The sequence below is a fragment of the Falco punctatus genome (assembly GCF_963210335.1).
Source record: "Falco punctatus genome assembly, chromosome: 10".
Taxonomy (NCBI): domain Eukaryota; kingdom Metazoa; phylum Chordata; class Aves; order Falconiformes; family Falconidae; genus Falco; species Falco punctatus.
Window position 1 is genome coordinate 25,446,741 of NC_137590.1, and position 17,778 is coordinate 25,464,518.

The 17,778-nt window shown below is 34.6% G+C and overlaps 1 long non-coding RNA gene across 1 annotated transcript in view; it reads left to right on the forward strand.

Moving 5' to 3' along the window:
- The first annotated feature begins 366 nt into the window (after positions 1–366).
- Positions 367–17,778, forward strand: part of LOC308071020 — a 78,797-nt gene continuing 61,385 nt past the window's right edge. The window contains exons 1-2 of the long non-coding RNA XR_013930968.1: positions 367–422; positions 1,488–17,778. The exon at positions 1,488–17,778 is cut by the window's right edge and continues 61,385 nt beyond it. This is a non-coding gene — a long non-coding RNA (uncharacterized lncRNA). The remainder of the gene's footprint in view (positions 423–1,487) is intronic.

The window sequence follows — 17,778 nt, forward strand, 5'->3', positions numbered from 1 at the left end:
ATAGCTGAGTTCTGTTGTGATCTATGAATAAGCTAAGTGTAGTGGTGTTGTTTGTGTGGAATACATTCGATTCAATCTGGACTTCTTATGCATAAGATGAAAATATATTTCAGCATATTATAATGTATCCATCTGAAGTACCTCAAGAGAGTACAGTCCTAAAATAAAAATCAGAACTATTGCTTGAAATGATGAAACCTATTAGAAAAATCCACCACCAACTGTTCTGAAGACCAAAATGGTTCATAGAAACAAAAAAAGGTGCAGGTTTCTGCCTGCTGAAGTTGCCCGTTGGCAGTTACTCTTCCTCTGCAGTTTTGAGATTAAAACCACAAGTATTCCTTCTCACAAAAAAACACGCAGCACTTTTGACAGAAAGGGTTAAAATTTTCATAAAAATGTTCACTCCACACTCAGTCCAGGTGTAACACAAAGGTACACTCAAGGCAGAAGTCATCCCAAATTTTAAAAAGAACTGAAGGGTTTTGTTTTTTTTCAAAAAGGGACTGATACAAGATGGCAATTATATTTACAATAGATACCTAAGATCCCAGTACCTGCTAACGAGCAAGTGTTCCTCTTAATGTAATAAAAACAGAGTTAAGTGAATTATTTATGTGCTTCAAGTTAGAAAAAAACATTTCCATAGCTCTCAAAATCATATTTCTTAGACAAAAAAAGAATCTATGCAGTGCTAGAAAAATTTTCTTTCAAATATTTGGGAACAATATCAAAGCTTGAGAAAGCCAAAAAATTGAACTGACATGACTGACAGTTATGGACTGAAAATATACACTTGTATGATATGATTACATACCTGCCTACAAGGCACATGGAATACAGTCCCACCGCACAAAGTGATGGAAGGGACTTACTTTCAGTAGCCATGCTATGACTTAGCTAAGAAATTATGCTGCTTTAAGCATATGGAATACCCAAAATATCTAGAACTGCCTCAAAAGTTCCAGGATTTCCAACAGCAGTATAAAAAAACCCCAACAAAACACACGCTCAGCCTTTTAATTTAGTTTGCAGCAGCACCCCGAGCCCCACCTGCAGTAAGGACTCAGGAGCACTGCAATTCCTGGGGCAGCAGAGAGCCTGATCCTGGCCCGGTGAGGGAACAGCTGCAGAAAATCAAAAGGACTTTACATAGAATCAACCTGGATGATACAAGGTCAAAATTTATTTTCTTACTGATTAGTTCAGGAAAACATAAGGGTTAACGACATACATGTATATTGACAGGCAAGTATTTCCAATTCAGTCAGCAGTTCATTGTGAGTGTCTCTGAAGAACAAAGTGTGGTTATGGATTAGGTTTAGTTGCAACAAATATCCAAGTAGGTCTAATTCCCAGTCTGTGCAGCTATATAGGTACCATATTCAATCACTTCACAAGCACACGAAGAACTAAGACAAACTGAATAATGAAGTATTTAACTTGCAGTATCTGCAGGCTCTAGTCCTCTAAGCTAATTGTTCCAGGCTAGTCCCAACAAAGACCATCACCCACTTCCTTATGCTCATTTAAACATTTTTAATTCCAGAATATGGAAAACACCCAAAACTCAGCTGTGATTGATTTTAATCCTGAGGAACACCTCACATTATGTTTCACTCCCTATTACAGCCTGGGTAGGGCACCACAGTCAGAAATGAAGAGGTTCTCTTCATTTTCTGAATATTCAATATGAAACATTGGTCCATAATATCTCCCCATTGATGTGCAACCGAGCTATACATGTTTTCTAGAGACTTGGCCAAAAACAGCACAACCTGACCTCCACAAAGCTTCTTGTTTTCTTCTCTGGCAAAGAAATTAAAATTATGAAGGTTTTTTCCAAAGGAAAGTCTGAAATTACCACAGTTTATAATATAGCAAAGCACCATAACACAAAGGAAAAAAAAAATGGGTTTAGAACTAGGCTTTCCTGGGAGAGATAGATCATACGGCAAGTTGATTTCTTGAGTGATAACAGTGAATTCTATAGGTTTCCTGTAGATGTGTAACACAGGCACAGTACTCAGTACAGCAGCTTGCTATAGGACACAATGAATATCTGAAACTTGGATATTCACCCATTTTCTTTCTGTGGGAGAGTGGTGAAAGAGAAAGAAGACATCAGCTATGCTGCTATGTAACAGAGTTCAAGAAATAAGATTCAGAGTTACCATTATAGCAATGTAACTGCTGAAAGAACTAAGGGCAGGCTGGGCTGAAAAAAATCTGACAGCAGGTTCCAGAAGTTGTTCATAAAGTTGACCTAAATCCAGCAAAGCACTCCTGTTCTCTTCATTTGAGCTTGTTAGACTCCATAACAGGTACCTAACACTGTTCTAGGCACCGTAGCGCAAACCTTGCTGTGTAAAAATCATCCTGAATTTAGTTCTCACATAGCTATCTACTGGTCAAAGTGGATATACACATCCACATCTAAAGTGGATATGCTAGTGATCGAAAATCAGAATATTTGTCTGTTAAAATAACGTTAAACATAGCTTAGAATAGGTTTATAACTGAAAATTTATTTTCCCAGATGTATTAGCATCTTTTCTTATGAATACTGTAGATTTTCAAGCAGTTCTCAAGGCTTTTAACTTTCTAGGAAAATCTGCTAAGAAGGGCTCTTCAGTTTCACGGAATGTAACTTTCAAAAGAAGAGTTTAGGGGCATGCGTGTGTACATATATATATATATATATGTACATTTATGTTCTGCTCACTGTCTTCCAAAACTAATCAGTGAAATGAATTGATAATTTATAAATATTTTAACAAATTTAAGTTAAAGACTATTACAAACCACCTCTAAGCCCCTTCCCCAAACAACGAGAAACACTAATTTCGAAAAACACATTCCAGAATTCACAGAGGTATATACAACATTAGTAAGAAGAAGCTACATTTTTTAAAAAAAATCACAATAAATAGTCATAAAAGACTATTTAGACATACCCTGCTTCACGCACAGATCCCACAACAACATCCTGCCTGTAGGAAGCTCAGTAATATTCCATTGTCAACAGACACCCCTGTTCCTGCTTAGCCTGGAAAAGTGGAGCAGGTTCAGTGAGGTGACCTCTATAGCTGTAGACAGCTGCTTGTAATTCATCAATCAGTTTCCTCACCTGAACAGTTAAACTACAACAGCTACTAGAAAGAGCTAATGTTGATGTGACACCTATCAGATTTTCCTTACAAGCCCACAGAAAGGATGGGGCCTTAATGTTCCAGGTTGGACAGGACCTGTAATACACGTATAACTTCTACATATCAAAATATTTCTAATACAGGGCTATAGGTATGTTTTTATGCCTCTAGAGAAAAAGAGGAAAAAACACGTATAAGAATGGCAAATGCAAGGAATAAGCACAGTTTTCCTTCCTATTTATTTCACATTTTATAGAAAACCACATAAATCACCAGTAGTTATACAGTTATCATGACCTTTTTATAACTGGAAAAAACACATTCATTCTTTCCATAATCTGCAATTTACAAACTCTGTTTATTTTACAATTGCAATTACAAAACTGCAATTGTTACAAACAAGTGGTGTACATTAAAATTAAAAAGGATTACATAAATCTTTAAATCCCAAAGAACTTCTATGTATAAACTGTACATATTTCTTTCAATATATTTGGCACATATTCTTCCAGCTTTCATTAAAACATTTCTAATATGTTTATGTATCTTTCATGACATATTTTCATTACAGTAAGTATTATATATATTATTCTTTATGAATTTGGGAAGAACAAAAGAGTGCCTCAAATCAAGGAAGTATACAAGAGGCCTAACTAAAGTAAAAATCATCCCTGCCATGCATTCAAAAATCAAGATTATACTTTTTGAAAAAAATAAAAGTAGCCTTTCCAGTGGTGAAATGTCTATATCCAATAGACACAGTAACAGTGTAGCTACATTTTAAAACATCTACATTCTTGGAGCTGTTAAAATATAGCTGATAATATAAACTATGTAATCATCACCATCATAATGTTAAATTTTGTAAACCATTAAGAAATGGTAATGAAATTAGCCTTCAGAAAGAGCTAACAGCAGCCGGATGCGCAAAACAGGGATACTTCCAAAAAGCCAGCCCAAATTCTCTTCACGCTTTGGTTTCAGAAATTTCGGGGGTCAGAATTGCTAAGTCTTACCAGTCATACACCAGTTACATAATTTAAACATAGGAATACAGTTATGGAGTTATCTTTCAGTATGGAAACGTGAAACTTCATATCTTACTCAAAAACGTAAGCTCTACAGTATAAACACAAATAAAATACTGGGACCATAGTATGTTTGAGCTGATGCCTCCAGCTGTCTCCATTTGTGTTCCCAACTTCATTTTTCATATGTAATTGTGCATCTAACTTAAAGAAAATTAGATTACATATACCATTAGTTTTAATGGCTTCAAAGTTATAACTGGGTCAGGTTGTACATGGCAGTTAAAGAGTAATAGCCTTGTATTGCATGGGCAATCACATGATTTTCTTATTCTGTTTTACTGCAGAGTATGTACGTACATATAGGAAACCATATTCACACTATCAAGGCAGCCATAAAGTCCTGAATAGTATAAGGTTTCTCAATTTTATTTATTCTGTCTTTTGTTTGAAGGACATTGTAACATATATTGAAGGCAAAAGGTTTTCCAACAGCTCAAACACAGATCCTTCTATATTAATAATCTCTTATTCTATTCTATTATTGATACAAGATAACAATTATGAAAACACAAGACCTACATATTCCTGCATATTAAAAAAAGAATACGAACATTGTCATATACTGCTCAATCCCTTCCATTCCAGCTGAGTCTCTGACATTGACCCTGGCTACAGGGAGAGAACCAAAGCATCATTTAAAGAAGTGTTTGCCCTAGTGAGTTAATAACGACTTACACTTTTTTACTCCATATTATGCAAACTTAGATTTGCTACAATTATTTGTTTGCTTTTCCTTATTTTTAGACAAAAAAACCCAAAACAATGATATCTTGCAGAAGTGAGATCTGGAATTTCATTAAGTACTTAGAAGAAAAAAAAACGTAATGAGCCTCATTTTTGTGGAATCTCATGTGGTATATCTATTTCATGCAAGTTATAACTTAGTGGGGGTTTTATTATGTTCAGTATTATTCTCATCCTACTTGAGCCACAGTCTTTTCATTTTTACTTTAAATAAAATATTTTTACTCTTTTTGAAGACAAAGCTTTAAGCCATGTGTATTTTTACTACAGCTTTCTTTTCTATCCCTGTGAGAAAAAAATTATATGACATTTCAAAAATTTTAATTGTATAATTAATGCTAAAAATTCTTTACAATGTGCTATTAATGCATTTAATTTGTTATCATAATTCCCATTTCCTTAGCTTCCTTAGGTTTCTCTGAACTTCAGTGACTAATGTCCAGCCTTAAATCACACTTACAAATTCTACCTCACGTGTGCATTTTTCTATTTCAGGATATTTTCTATCATCTTTTGCAATTATAAGCAAAGCATAAAGACACAGTAATACATCATTAGTATTAAAAAAAGTGAGCAGCAGTGTACTTTAGAGATTCATACTTGCAACTATTTGCATTCCTCATCCATACATGCAAACATACATACATAAAAAGTAGCCAAATGTAATGCAGAGCTTTAGGGTATAATGTTAGCCTTTTACCATCTTAAAAGCATCTATTATTATTTCAGTCTCAGTTCTCTGTTTCTTAACTATGTTTTCTGTAGAAAATATAGGAGAAAATATTTTTATGTATTAGAGTGATTGCTTGACTCTGCATGACTGGATATAGAACATGAAAATACAGGAGCAGAAACTTCAATAATATTTGATTTTCCTCTTGCAAAGATATTTGTGAAAATAATATAATTACTTACAGTGAGACCTGGCAGAGCACTTTGTAATATCAAATTTTACATACAATTTTAATATAACTTTTCAAGTTGATAGTCTGAAGGTTCTGAAGAAGTAGTTCAACTTCAATGTAAGATTTTCTTGAGAAAATTTTTTAGGGTGTAGACCTCTACTAGTATGAAAAAATTAAACATCTAAAGTTTTTACTTTGAATATTTTTATGATTTTTGTTCAATTAAACACATCCACTATAGCAGCAGCAGCAAAATTTTGCTCAAGTTCCCTTTTAGTGTTTTTGTTCCTTAGGTAGCAAGTCATTCCATAAGGTAACCCTACAAGTGACCCAACTGAGATATATTAAAATCTAGTAATACAATACCCCTGGACTATTTTACATAATAAGATTTTTTTTTCCAACTCCCAGATGTTGCTAAAGGACAGAAAAAAAGACCTGTAAAATTCTTCATCATGAATCTTTTTTTCTGCAAATCCCTTTTTTCCCCCCCTTTCAAAAGCAATCCTGAATAGAGGTAAAAGAAGACAAAACTTGACCTTTTGTGATCCCAGCATTAATAGGTCTGTTCATAATTCAATCTGTGTGTGTGTAGAAGCATCCATGTGGAAACATGCAGGCCTGAGAGACATAAAGCCTTTCCCTTTAAACATTATCTGACCCTATGAGTCTTATTCACAAAAGAAGGCTTACGTACGCATAAGTTGAAAAAAATGCATGCTTTCATTGTGCTACAGAGAGCCTACACATTTTACTCCTCATTCTCCAGGAAAACTCATCATGGAAGTGACACTTGTACAGGAGTTGGGTGAGGGAATGGTAAATGAACACAACATAGCAAAAAAAAAAAAAAAAAAAAACCAAAAAAAAAACGCACATGCAAAGAATAAGCTACTTTTCTCATTAAAAATATAGGAGGGTCATCTCCTTGGGCTGGTGCACAACAGGGTAACGGTGCTGATGTGGGAGAAGTTGAGGTTCCCTGGATATTGCAGCCTTGCAAAATTTCACCTTCTGGGAGAAGCATCTTTTTCTTGCTACGCTAAAACTTTTCTTCTTCCATTATCTCTGCCCACCAAGGTGAGGGATGACCGTGTCATTTATACCTGGACTAGTAAATACTTATAATACAATGTTTATAATATCTTCAAGTCTAATGAACTGCTAATGATTATACACTACATAGGTTTCAAGGCAGCTCTGGAAGGTATTTTATAAGCTAAAGCCTACTGGTGCTACTGCAAATTGACAGCAAACAAGTGTATCAGTTATTTTTATTACATCTATACATAAAGCCCATCTATTATCAGTATCTCTTCATGCCTCTCCTGTTTAGGCTGGCACTATAAAGTCAGCTGTCAGTTTAAATGCTATATTGCTCAGAGTCCACTCACGTTATCAGAGAGTGCTCCAAGCCACTTTGCACTGAACCTGTCAATTGAAATCTGAACAAGGGGCAGGAGATACGCAATTGTAAAACAGCAAATAAGAGTTCCCATTTAGTGAAACAAATCCTCAGCTGGTATAGATCAGCCAAGCTTCAACAACTTCAGTATTGATTTACACTAGGATCTGAGCTCAGCATCTGTAATTATTTTCTAAACCAGGCAAAACAAAAGGCATGGAAGAATTTTTATAATAAGTAATAAATTCTGCAAAATTATGACTTCCCCATCAAAGTTTCCAGCATTTTCCCTCCCAGCAGAGAGGAAATACCGCCTACATTTTGAAAGTCGTATTCTGTACCTATCTGCATTTTTGCATGCCCAAATGTTTTCCAAATACAGGTTGACAGCACTCAGCTTCTAGAATCTCAGAGGAGGAATGTTAAGGAAGCAGAGAAATGGAAATTTCATGGACCTTTATTGCTTTCATTGTAAAATAGAAACAAGGCTATTAATTAGGTAATCAGAAAACAGAAAAAAAATCTGAAAGTAAGGCTGTGATGGTGCCACAACTAGTGATGGATGATGGGTGCAAATGTTCGGATTCAGCACCGTTCAAACAATATGAAAAGTACCATGTACCAATTGTGTTACACAATTGGATGTTGTTTGTTAGCTTGAACGTCTCATTAAGTTGTTAGTGAATCAAAACCTAATCTTGGATGACTAACTATATCTACATTTCTTTATTTTTCAAAATATAGTTGATAATCACTATGCCCACTAATGCAATTCATCATCTTTTATTTGAATTACACTTACAAGAATCTTTTTACTTAGATGAACTATAAAAAAGAAGGAATATTTAAAAATAAAGCTGGATCATTTAACATGGAAGTATTATTGAATCGGTATTTGGGCTAACATCAAGTGATACTAAAATTAATATCCACATTGAAAGACATGAAATATTGACAACCGATGGAGTTATTCAAAAGACAAAATAAATGGGCCTACATTCTCTGAGCGATGGATGTTACAATTCCATCAAAGAGAACCAGAGAGCTACAACTACAACCACTTTGCACACTGTGCCACTTACAGCAGCTTCTCACCTCCTCCTAGTTGCTTCTTTGCTGCTCATAGGTTACGGCTGCTGACAGACTAACGGCGAGCTCTGCCACACAGGTTCAGACTCCTTCAAACAGCAGGGTGCCCTGTCCTGTACCAGGTGCTTGGGCACTGGGAGGTGCAGCGCCTGGCACCACTGCCATACTTTTCCGTGTGCCAGAAGTCTTTAGGAGGATAGATACAACATCCTACTGAAGATTAGTGAAAAACCTGAATGGCTATTGCATGTGATTCGCAAACCTTAAAGAAAATCCAGTGGATTTTTATATGCAGGGTATTCATTTGCAAGCTCTAAATAGAAAATTTAGTGTCTGTAAATTAACTGACTATTACGTACCAGAAGATTTTAAGCATCTAGAACCAAAAAGTTGTTCAATATTTTGTCCACTTAAGACATATTTCTCTCTCCATCTTTACATAAATTTCGTTGTTCCTTTTTATTTTTCTGGCCTTCTAAACATTGCAAGGATGGTTCTGGGCAGTATTTTTGTTATGCTAATAATAAATAGTGTTTGTTTTCTATCTCCATATTTCTGCTAATAAGTGATGTGTCATTAAAAGCTTTTTATTATGGTACATGCCTTTTAGCAGGCAGAATTAAAATTACCAAACACATGGAACTGGAAAAGCTGTTTGTCCCAATCTCAGGCAGATAGTTTAGGATTTCTGCTGAAGTAGGGAGCTCAAGGTTGAGGTCTGCATGTATACGTTTTTAGTGAGTCTGTTTTATTTAAGAAAAAGATGAGTTAGAAACCAGTAGAGGACAAGGAAAAGTAATGTTCCTGTAAACAAGTTAATGTCAAATAAAAATTCATGGTAGAAAAATGCAATATCATTGATATAATTCTAAAAATATTTTAAATTATTCCAACAAATGAAATGTTAATATATATTTAATGGTATATGTGTATAAGATGTATATATTATATGTATAAGATGTATGTATTAATAATATTAGAAAGGAAATTTTTTTTGCCATCCAGAAACCTACATGCAAATATTTTTTAACTTTTATCTGCCATCAATTTCATATTAAAATTTCATTTATAGAATACACTGTCAACTTCATAACATGAGCCATTGTAAGAAAAATGCTTGATTTAATAGTTTTTCATTATATTTCCTGCATAATCTTATGATTGGCTTACTAAATCTTGACATTGTGAACTACACTTTTTCCCTAAATGAACAAAACTGATTTTAACAATTTTCATTGTAGCAGCAACACCGTACTAACAAAAGCAAAGGAGTTACTTAAACTCTTAACTGAATACTAAATGTTTTGCTAGGGTGAAAAATCTCCTTCAAAAAATTGTTTTACTAGTGAAAGAAATTGTGTACTAAAAACTGTAGGAAACAAAATTTGAAGAAAACATCCTTAATCTCTTCAGAACTCTGCAGAATTGATAAAAAGTGAGTTTAACAGATCAGTTTTTCATACCCACTGCAGTCAGGGAGGTTTTCTCTATAGGAAGGATGAATACATCCTCTACATGGGGTCAAACACAGTGCTGGAGTCACACACGACATGAAACATATTTACAATTACTACATTGAATGTATTGGAATATATTGAATTTTTATCTCATTTCAAGCTTCCCATCCATCCTTTGAGTGGGAACACGCAACCACTGGTGGGGGATTCTTTTGTTCAAAACACATCAGCAGAAAGTAGGCTGGCAGCGGTAAGGGGAGAGGACACAGTCTTCACTAAACATTTTCATCATGCAAGTAAAGGTGCTGAAGCTGGCCACAAGGGAGGAATCTTCTATGCAAGTAAAAGGGTCAATAAAATTTATTTCCATTCTGGCACGAGGGAAGAGGAATGAAATTGCACTTGCCCAACTTGTGTTTGGGGGCAGAATATATAACTGGACACCACTTCTTCCACAGAACTATGAACTACCTACTTTTACTTCTATCAATGTTGAATGTCAACAAAACAGAACATTTGATTGTAACCATGGATCCTGACACTACTTATTTTTTGATTGGCCTTTGAGTTAATTGGAGCTAGAATTTAATCTTCAATGTATTTTTACACAGAAAGGGCTAGAAAGGAGAAGAAAGTTAAAGAGTCCATGTCAGACCTACTCAATATGGAATTAGGAAGAGAAAAAAAGAGAAAAAAATGAGGGGTGAAACACAATAGTTGTTTTCACAGAGAAAAGAGAAAATCAGTCACCAATCTTGCTAAAGAATTTACAAATACCTTTCAAGTTTTAATAGATACAGTGTTAACAAAGTGACCAGTGTCTTATATCCAGAGGCATTCCAGAATATGAATAATCTTTTTTAAAAAAATATTCATTAAAGCCATCACTCATTATAAAATTCATTTACTTTAATAAGGACTGAGGGGTTTTGTGCCAGTCAGTATTAATACTGAGCTTCCAGATACGTAGCTGTTTCTGATAAGCACAGTTAAATATTTTAATGGAACTGAATCATAAGCCAATGAAAGCATACGTTTAAAATAGGGTCACATATATATAGGCATCCTGGAGACTTTTTTGTGTGTGTTCCTGAAGCCAGTTTACAGAAGAATATCAAGTTCTTAGCTCTTGCCTAGTACAGCTCTTGCTCTGTCTGTTGGGGAAATTACCCTTTGCTACCGGGGATCACAATATCCACAGAAAAAAAGATGTAAATCTAAAGATTCAGAAAGTTGTATCCTGAAATTAGTTTTGGCAATTGCTTTACTGGGTCACTAAGAAGCGCAGCGGTAGAAAATCGTCCCATTTTTACATGGACATCAAAATCAACTTTAAAATCAGTTACAAAAAATAACTCTTCTGGCCTTCAAATATAGATTTTATGGTATTTTTTCTCTTATTTGACAACAAGATTATTTAATTCACTTGCTTCACCTGGATTTAAATATAATTCCTCTGATATCATTGAAAGAGTATCTAATGATTTTTCGTTTCTGAACATTCATTGCAAACTCCAACTGAAGAATGAAAAATAACATACTACATACACGTGGATTAAAACACAATATGAAGCATTTTCATATAAACATATTGGCATTTTCTTACACATTTCCATATAAGCACTTTTATGTACATTTGGTTTTCATTTTACACCAACTTGAAAAGGCAGATATTTTAAATGTTATTAGGGTTCACTTGGCTTGCACTATAATTCTTAAAAAAAACATCTTTCAGAATGACTAACCTAAAAACTTCATACATCCCAAATACATTTTTCAGTTGGGAAAACAGCGTCTAGTTTATATGCGGTAGAGACAAGGTTAAAAAAATATTAAGACCATGTTACTTTTGACAGTAGTCAATTGCTTTTGCAGGGGTTGTTTAAAACTCCCAGGCTCTAAGTCTCTGAGGGGGTCCTATTTAAATGATACGCTACCTATAGTAGCGATGGCCTCACATCTGCGTTTTCGTTTTGGAGCAGTAGGCATTCCATGATGGCTTTGCCTTCCCCTAGGTACCTGCCACAAGGGATCAGTATGAGAGGCTCAGTTGCTAACTTCAATGAAACCAGGATTTCATCTACTGTCCCAAGGTCTAAACCAATTCAAACTATTCACCTAAGGGTGGTAAATGAAATCTCTAGAAAAGAAAAAAAGGGTCTGTATATGCTTGCTGTCACAAGGCAACTTGATTGACACTAGTACACCCACTGGTCTTCAGCAATTAGAGCTGAAAACAAAACCAGAAGAACTGGGAGCAGATGGGTAAGCTTTTAAGTAAATATAAGTTAAAGCTGATTACTGTTAGCCTTATCACAGAAAAGTTTTTGTCATGGCATGAGCAAAGGGCTAACAAAGTCAGCTATGTATTATATTTGACTAAATATTGACAATATTTGACCAAAAATATTGCTAAAATTCTGATTCTAAATATGACTAAATGCCTGGACACTTGAAAAGAATCTGAGAACTTTTTTGTCACAAATTCTTATGCCACTACTAAGGATTTCAGGACACAACAGACCTGGATTTTTATGCCTAAGGTAAAAATAAAGTAAAGCATCTTTAAAGAAAAATTAAACAAAAGTTTAAGCCAAAAGAGTTGGTTTAACGTACAATTCTTTGCAAATTTGCATACTGATCTTTACTTCTGTTTAATGGAAAAGAAAGATACTAAGATGTCCTATTTTTTTCAGCATACACCTGATTTTATTCTTGTATCATGCTTATCGCTGTTGAATGGGACTGTATTGACTGAAGAAAATTAAACTGTTGGTTACATTTCAGAGAGAAACCAGATATATTTCTCCAGTGAAATGAGTGTAACTTGTCCAATAAAACAAATAGACTGCATCATAATGTCTTTCCAAGACCAAGACCTGTTCCTGATCACCCTTATTTAATTCCTTGTGTAACACCTGAAGCTGTAGGAGAAACAAAAGCTAAAAAGCTCTACAAAGCTGCTGTTCAGAGATTTTCTGAAAGGCTTCACTGGAGAAGGCGTAAGTCCAGGTTTGCATGTCACTCAATAAAATGAGTAAAAAGCCACCAACTTCAACTGACACCACTTCACTGCAGCTGAGGGTCTGTCCCAGGACATTCAGATACACAGGGGGAGGGACAAGTCAATTGTAAGTATGGATGCGTCGAGATCACAGGAAAATCCTATGCATCTCTGGCTCTTCACAAAAGGCTACAGAAGCTACACAGAAGAATAGCTCTTCCTTTTCCTCCCCCAGTCCTCCACAGCCAGTTGAGAATGATGCTACTATGAGCTCCTGATCTACATCCACAAGGCACAGAGCAAGACACAGAGAAGTTAAAGATACCAAGACATGCATTCATTTCTGCAGCAGAATTCTGCTCTATGCATGGTTTTCTATAGAAAATATAGCTCTTCCCAAGCCCCCTTTGCTCTGCTTATACATGATTTTTCAAAAGTATGCTAATCCCTGGTGTTCATATGAAAATGGATAAAAGCAAAGCAACCGATTTATTTTTTTCCCCCTTGCAAGTTACCCTCTAGGAATTTTTTTTAAATTAAATCTTTGGTAATTCTACCTAGGTTCTAGTGAACATCAGAATGTCATCACTTATATCATGTCATAAGTTATGCCAATATTACATATTTCGTTAATCAGATCTGCCTGGGCAGGATTGATAGGTGGAAACTGATGGCCTGTGCTAGCACTCCAAAAGGGAGATAAATTATGTTAGGAAAACTACATTAAAGAAAGAAAAGGTAAGGAAGTATGATAAGCAAAATATTTTTTTTATGGAAAACCAATTAAAGATTAAGTATGAAAAGAAAGGAGATAAAAGAAATACATACACAAAAGATGGAAAGAATACAAATTTGTAAAAACAGGGTATGACGTGATTAACTCGCAGAATTAGAACAAAACCAGCAAATTTCAAGGTTGATATTCCAGATTAAAAATCCACACTTTACGCTTTCCCATTTTCTTTTTATAGCCATAGAAACCTATAGAAATAGAAAATCAACAGTTCCTTAAATCTTGTAAGAGGCACAAAGAATATTCACACAGATATGAGATCCGATACCTTACTTCCTTCAAACTTGAGTAGCTTTCTACATAATTTATGTCATGTTTCAGTAAAATGCTAGCATTTTGCATCTGATCTGCTAGTATTTTACATTCTGTGTGCCGTGGCTAACACAACTTCACAGGTGCAAGAACCTGGGGAATCAGAAGTAATGTGGTATTAACTCCATTAATCCTTCGTTGCATTTCCATATGTGTTAGTAAGATGCATTGGAAACATACCTTTAGCAACATTCTAATGACTGCTTAACTTCCCGTGATGTTTTGTAACACACAATTTGCAGGGCTTGGTAGAAGCCTGCATCCCTTTTTTGCTATATAAAAATTATTCCTGCAATGCAGCTGTTGGACAAATGCGGCATTATTTTAAGCAGTATGTCACAGTATTAAAATTTATGAAAAAGAAACCAAATGCTTATTTACTTATTAAAGAAACTCCATAGCAATAGAAGAGGACATAAGAAGGCTCACTTTCTTTAAAATAAAATGTTCTGCATATATGTTTATAAAGAATTAACTTAAACAGTGTAACCAAAAAATAAAACATAATAGATTATATACTAAGACAATGTGCAAAATTTACCAATTAATACTTTCAAATATTTGTTTACTTGATCTTATAAAAAAAGTATCAAAATAACGTGTATGGTGTGTTTAACAACTGGTGTCAAAAGGAAATAGGAATTTCTCAGTAACAAACCATCACGCCTACTAACTTTTAAAAGTATTTGCAACCAACTAGCAAACAGTTACTGTAAATACTTTTTAAATTATGCTTTATATGCATATAGATATAAATAATATTGTTTAATCAAAATCCTATGATACTCAGCCTTCATATATATGTTGACAATGTTCTCCAATGGTTTGTTACCATACAAAAGAGTGGGACAAATTACTTATTTATATATACAAAACATGCTTATAAAGGCCAGCTGCAGGTATTTTTTGGAAAGTGCATTTTAATAAGGTCCTATTCAGTGGGGGAACAAATGGGGAAAAAGTAGTTTGCACTACAGAGTTTAGTGCAAGAGCTTTCTCTTTTTCTAACAACGAAATCAATCATTTGTCCAGACTGTGGGGAGTCAGAGTTAGTTACTGAAAAGAGCTCCATATATAAACAAGTCAATAACTCATTGTGTGTTATTGTTGGACTGAAGAAGTCTGCTTTCAAAAAGCTGCCCCTGCTTCTCTGAGAATGAATGTCACTGTATTCAGAGAGTGAGAGAGGGGTCTTTTGTTTCTAGCTATTGCTGACTGCCATTTATGTATGGGAAAAGAGATGTGGCTGCTAGTTGTCTCAGGAAAACCATACCATCACCACCACACAGTTCTGCATTATGGTTGCCCTGGACCTTACTTTTGTAAATGTACTTCTATAAGAGAATTCACACATTTCGTTGACTTTCTGAATTCGCTAGCAGTATTTGTAAATATTGTTTCCATTTCATAAAGACAAAATGCTGAAGATTAGAGGAAATAAACATCTTGGAGCATTTTAATTATGACAGTGTAGGGAGTAGCACTAAATATATTAGCCTTCAGGTTTTCTGAATAAATATCAATGTTTAGTAACTCAACGGCACATAAGTGAACTTTAACAAGTCTTTGTACTATTTTGTGTTTCTTTAAAAGACAGTAAAGCCCACAGATGCTAATCATCTCCAGTCAGAATTTGGGGGAAAAAATAAATTAAAATGTTATTTTTGCTCTCCTAACTAAGATCGCTTCCTTACTCTCCAGCCCAACGAATTAAAGAAAGTTTCTACTTTTGAGTTTAACATTAAAAACTGGAGGTTCTGCAAACAATATTGTCATTCCAGAAGGGAACTCAGGGGAGTTACATTCATATCTGCTAAGCCATTCACATGCAGAATTATTTTCAAAAGCATGTGTAGCTGTACTCTAGATTTGACTCTTGTCAAAAATTATGAACTTTACTAATTTTAAAAAGATTCTTTTTTCATTTAACAACATTGACATACTCTTTACCTTGACATAAAACTCGAAATATCTTTTTTTTTTTTTGTTGAGCCTAATACAACCGGAGAAAAAAGTCACGATCATTGTCCCATCCTGTGGGATTCACACAGGAAATAAGTTTCATCCATGTTTCAAGGCATTTACTATGCTTCCTTAGACTATAGAACGTTTCTTAAGGAATAAATATTATAGAAGAAACAGTACCCTTTTTCCACCAAAGACATCACAATGAACATTCAGTACTTTTTAGGAGGCAGATCAATAGGGAAAGCCCAACAGGGAAAGCCCATCAATATAGTTTCAGAGAGCAAAATCGTGATTGCACTGTAAAATCCCACCTATTACACAGATTTGCAGCTCGCAGCTGATCTAGCCTGCGCGAACAAGTGTGGCTTTGATGAGCACTACTGCACTTATCTGGGTTTTCAAAATCCACTGCTCTCCAGTAACATCACTCATGCCTTTGAGCCTCTGTGTGACTACAGGACAGATTCAGGTGAAGTACACTGTAAAGCTAAATTATATTTTGAAACTTGTAATTTTGAGTAGTTTTTCATTATTGGATGCAGATACGTTTACAGTAGTTCTTTTTGTCTGTTAAAAAGTAGTGAGATTCTTCATCCTGGGGAAAACAGGTGCCCTCCTGAGTGAAAATAATCATTGAAGAACTCAAGATACAAGAAATTAATCTTGTCAAAGTAACAGTTACTAAAACTGAGGATGTATTTAAAAGCTTTGTTAAAACCCACAGTTGTACAGCTTTTCTGAGTAAAAACATAGAGACTAGACCAACACCTTTGCAGAGTTCTAAGAAAAATCTCTCTGCAAAGGACAGTAGACAATGTCACATCAACTTGGGACCCTGACAAATGATAAAAGACTGAGCGTGGGTTCTGAACTGAGAGTGCACCTTCGGAAGTGCTCAGGAGATTAAATGAATTAAAGAACCTTCTGGGTGGTATAGCTATAAATTTTTCCCTTCAATATTATTTACTTTGTGGATACTAAGATCCTGTTTGAGAACATGGACACTCTGCAGCTCAAGTTACTCAAACAGAAGAAAAACTGACCTAACACTGAATAAAGACCAAAAAGAGACAAAGTCCACCATAGCTGAGCACATAAATGGGTGTACTGGCTTATAAAAGGCAAACATTTCACCTCAAATATATCACACCTCAAAAATAATTCATATATATATATATATATATATAAAGTACTTATGTCACAGTTACAGAGGCTGATAGACAACAATATAGCTCAGTCTTCCATGTCCTAGAGGATTTTCAAATGTTCCAGTTTGGCAAAAAAATACATTCTAAACTGGAGGAAAAAGGCAGAAGTTGCCTGAATTAAAAAAAGGAATTAGTAAAGGGACACTGGCAGGTGAAATATAATCAATTTAATATTCTTACAGTAATGCAGTCTTTTTGAGTTGGTAAGTTTGTCAAAAAACAACTAATGAGTAACAGCAAATTAAGTGAAATAAGTTTATTTAAGATGGCCAAGCAATACCAGAAAAATATATATGAACTCCATAATAGAACTTGATGTAGATTTTTAGGAAAAAAACTTAGGCCTAAATTTTAAAAATGCATTTACTTTGAATGAGAAAAATACTATTAGTCACTAAAGAGACTTCAGGTAATAAACCCACCTGATATGAATAACTTCCTTTATCAAAATGAAAAACTGATAAAACATTTCAGTAATAAAACATTCTATGTGCTACTCCTTAATACTATCAATTCTCATCATAGTGAAAAATTCAGATTAAAATTCCCCCGTGAATGACAATCTGAGGCTATTTATTTACATATGACGAAAAATGCAAACAGCATAAAGAAAAGGATAAAAACAGGATATTAGGCAGAAAGAATCTGAT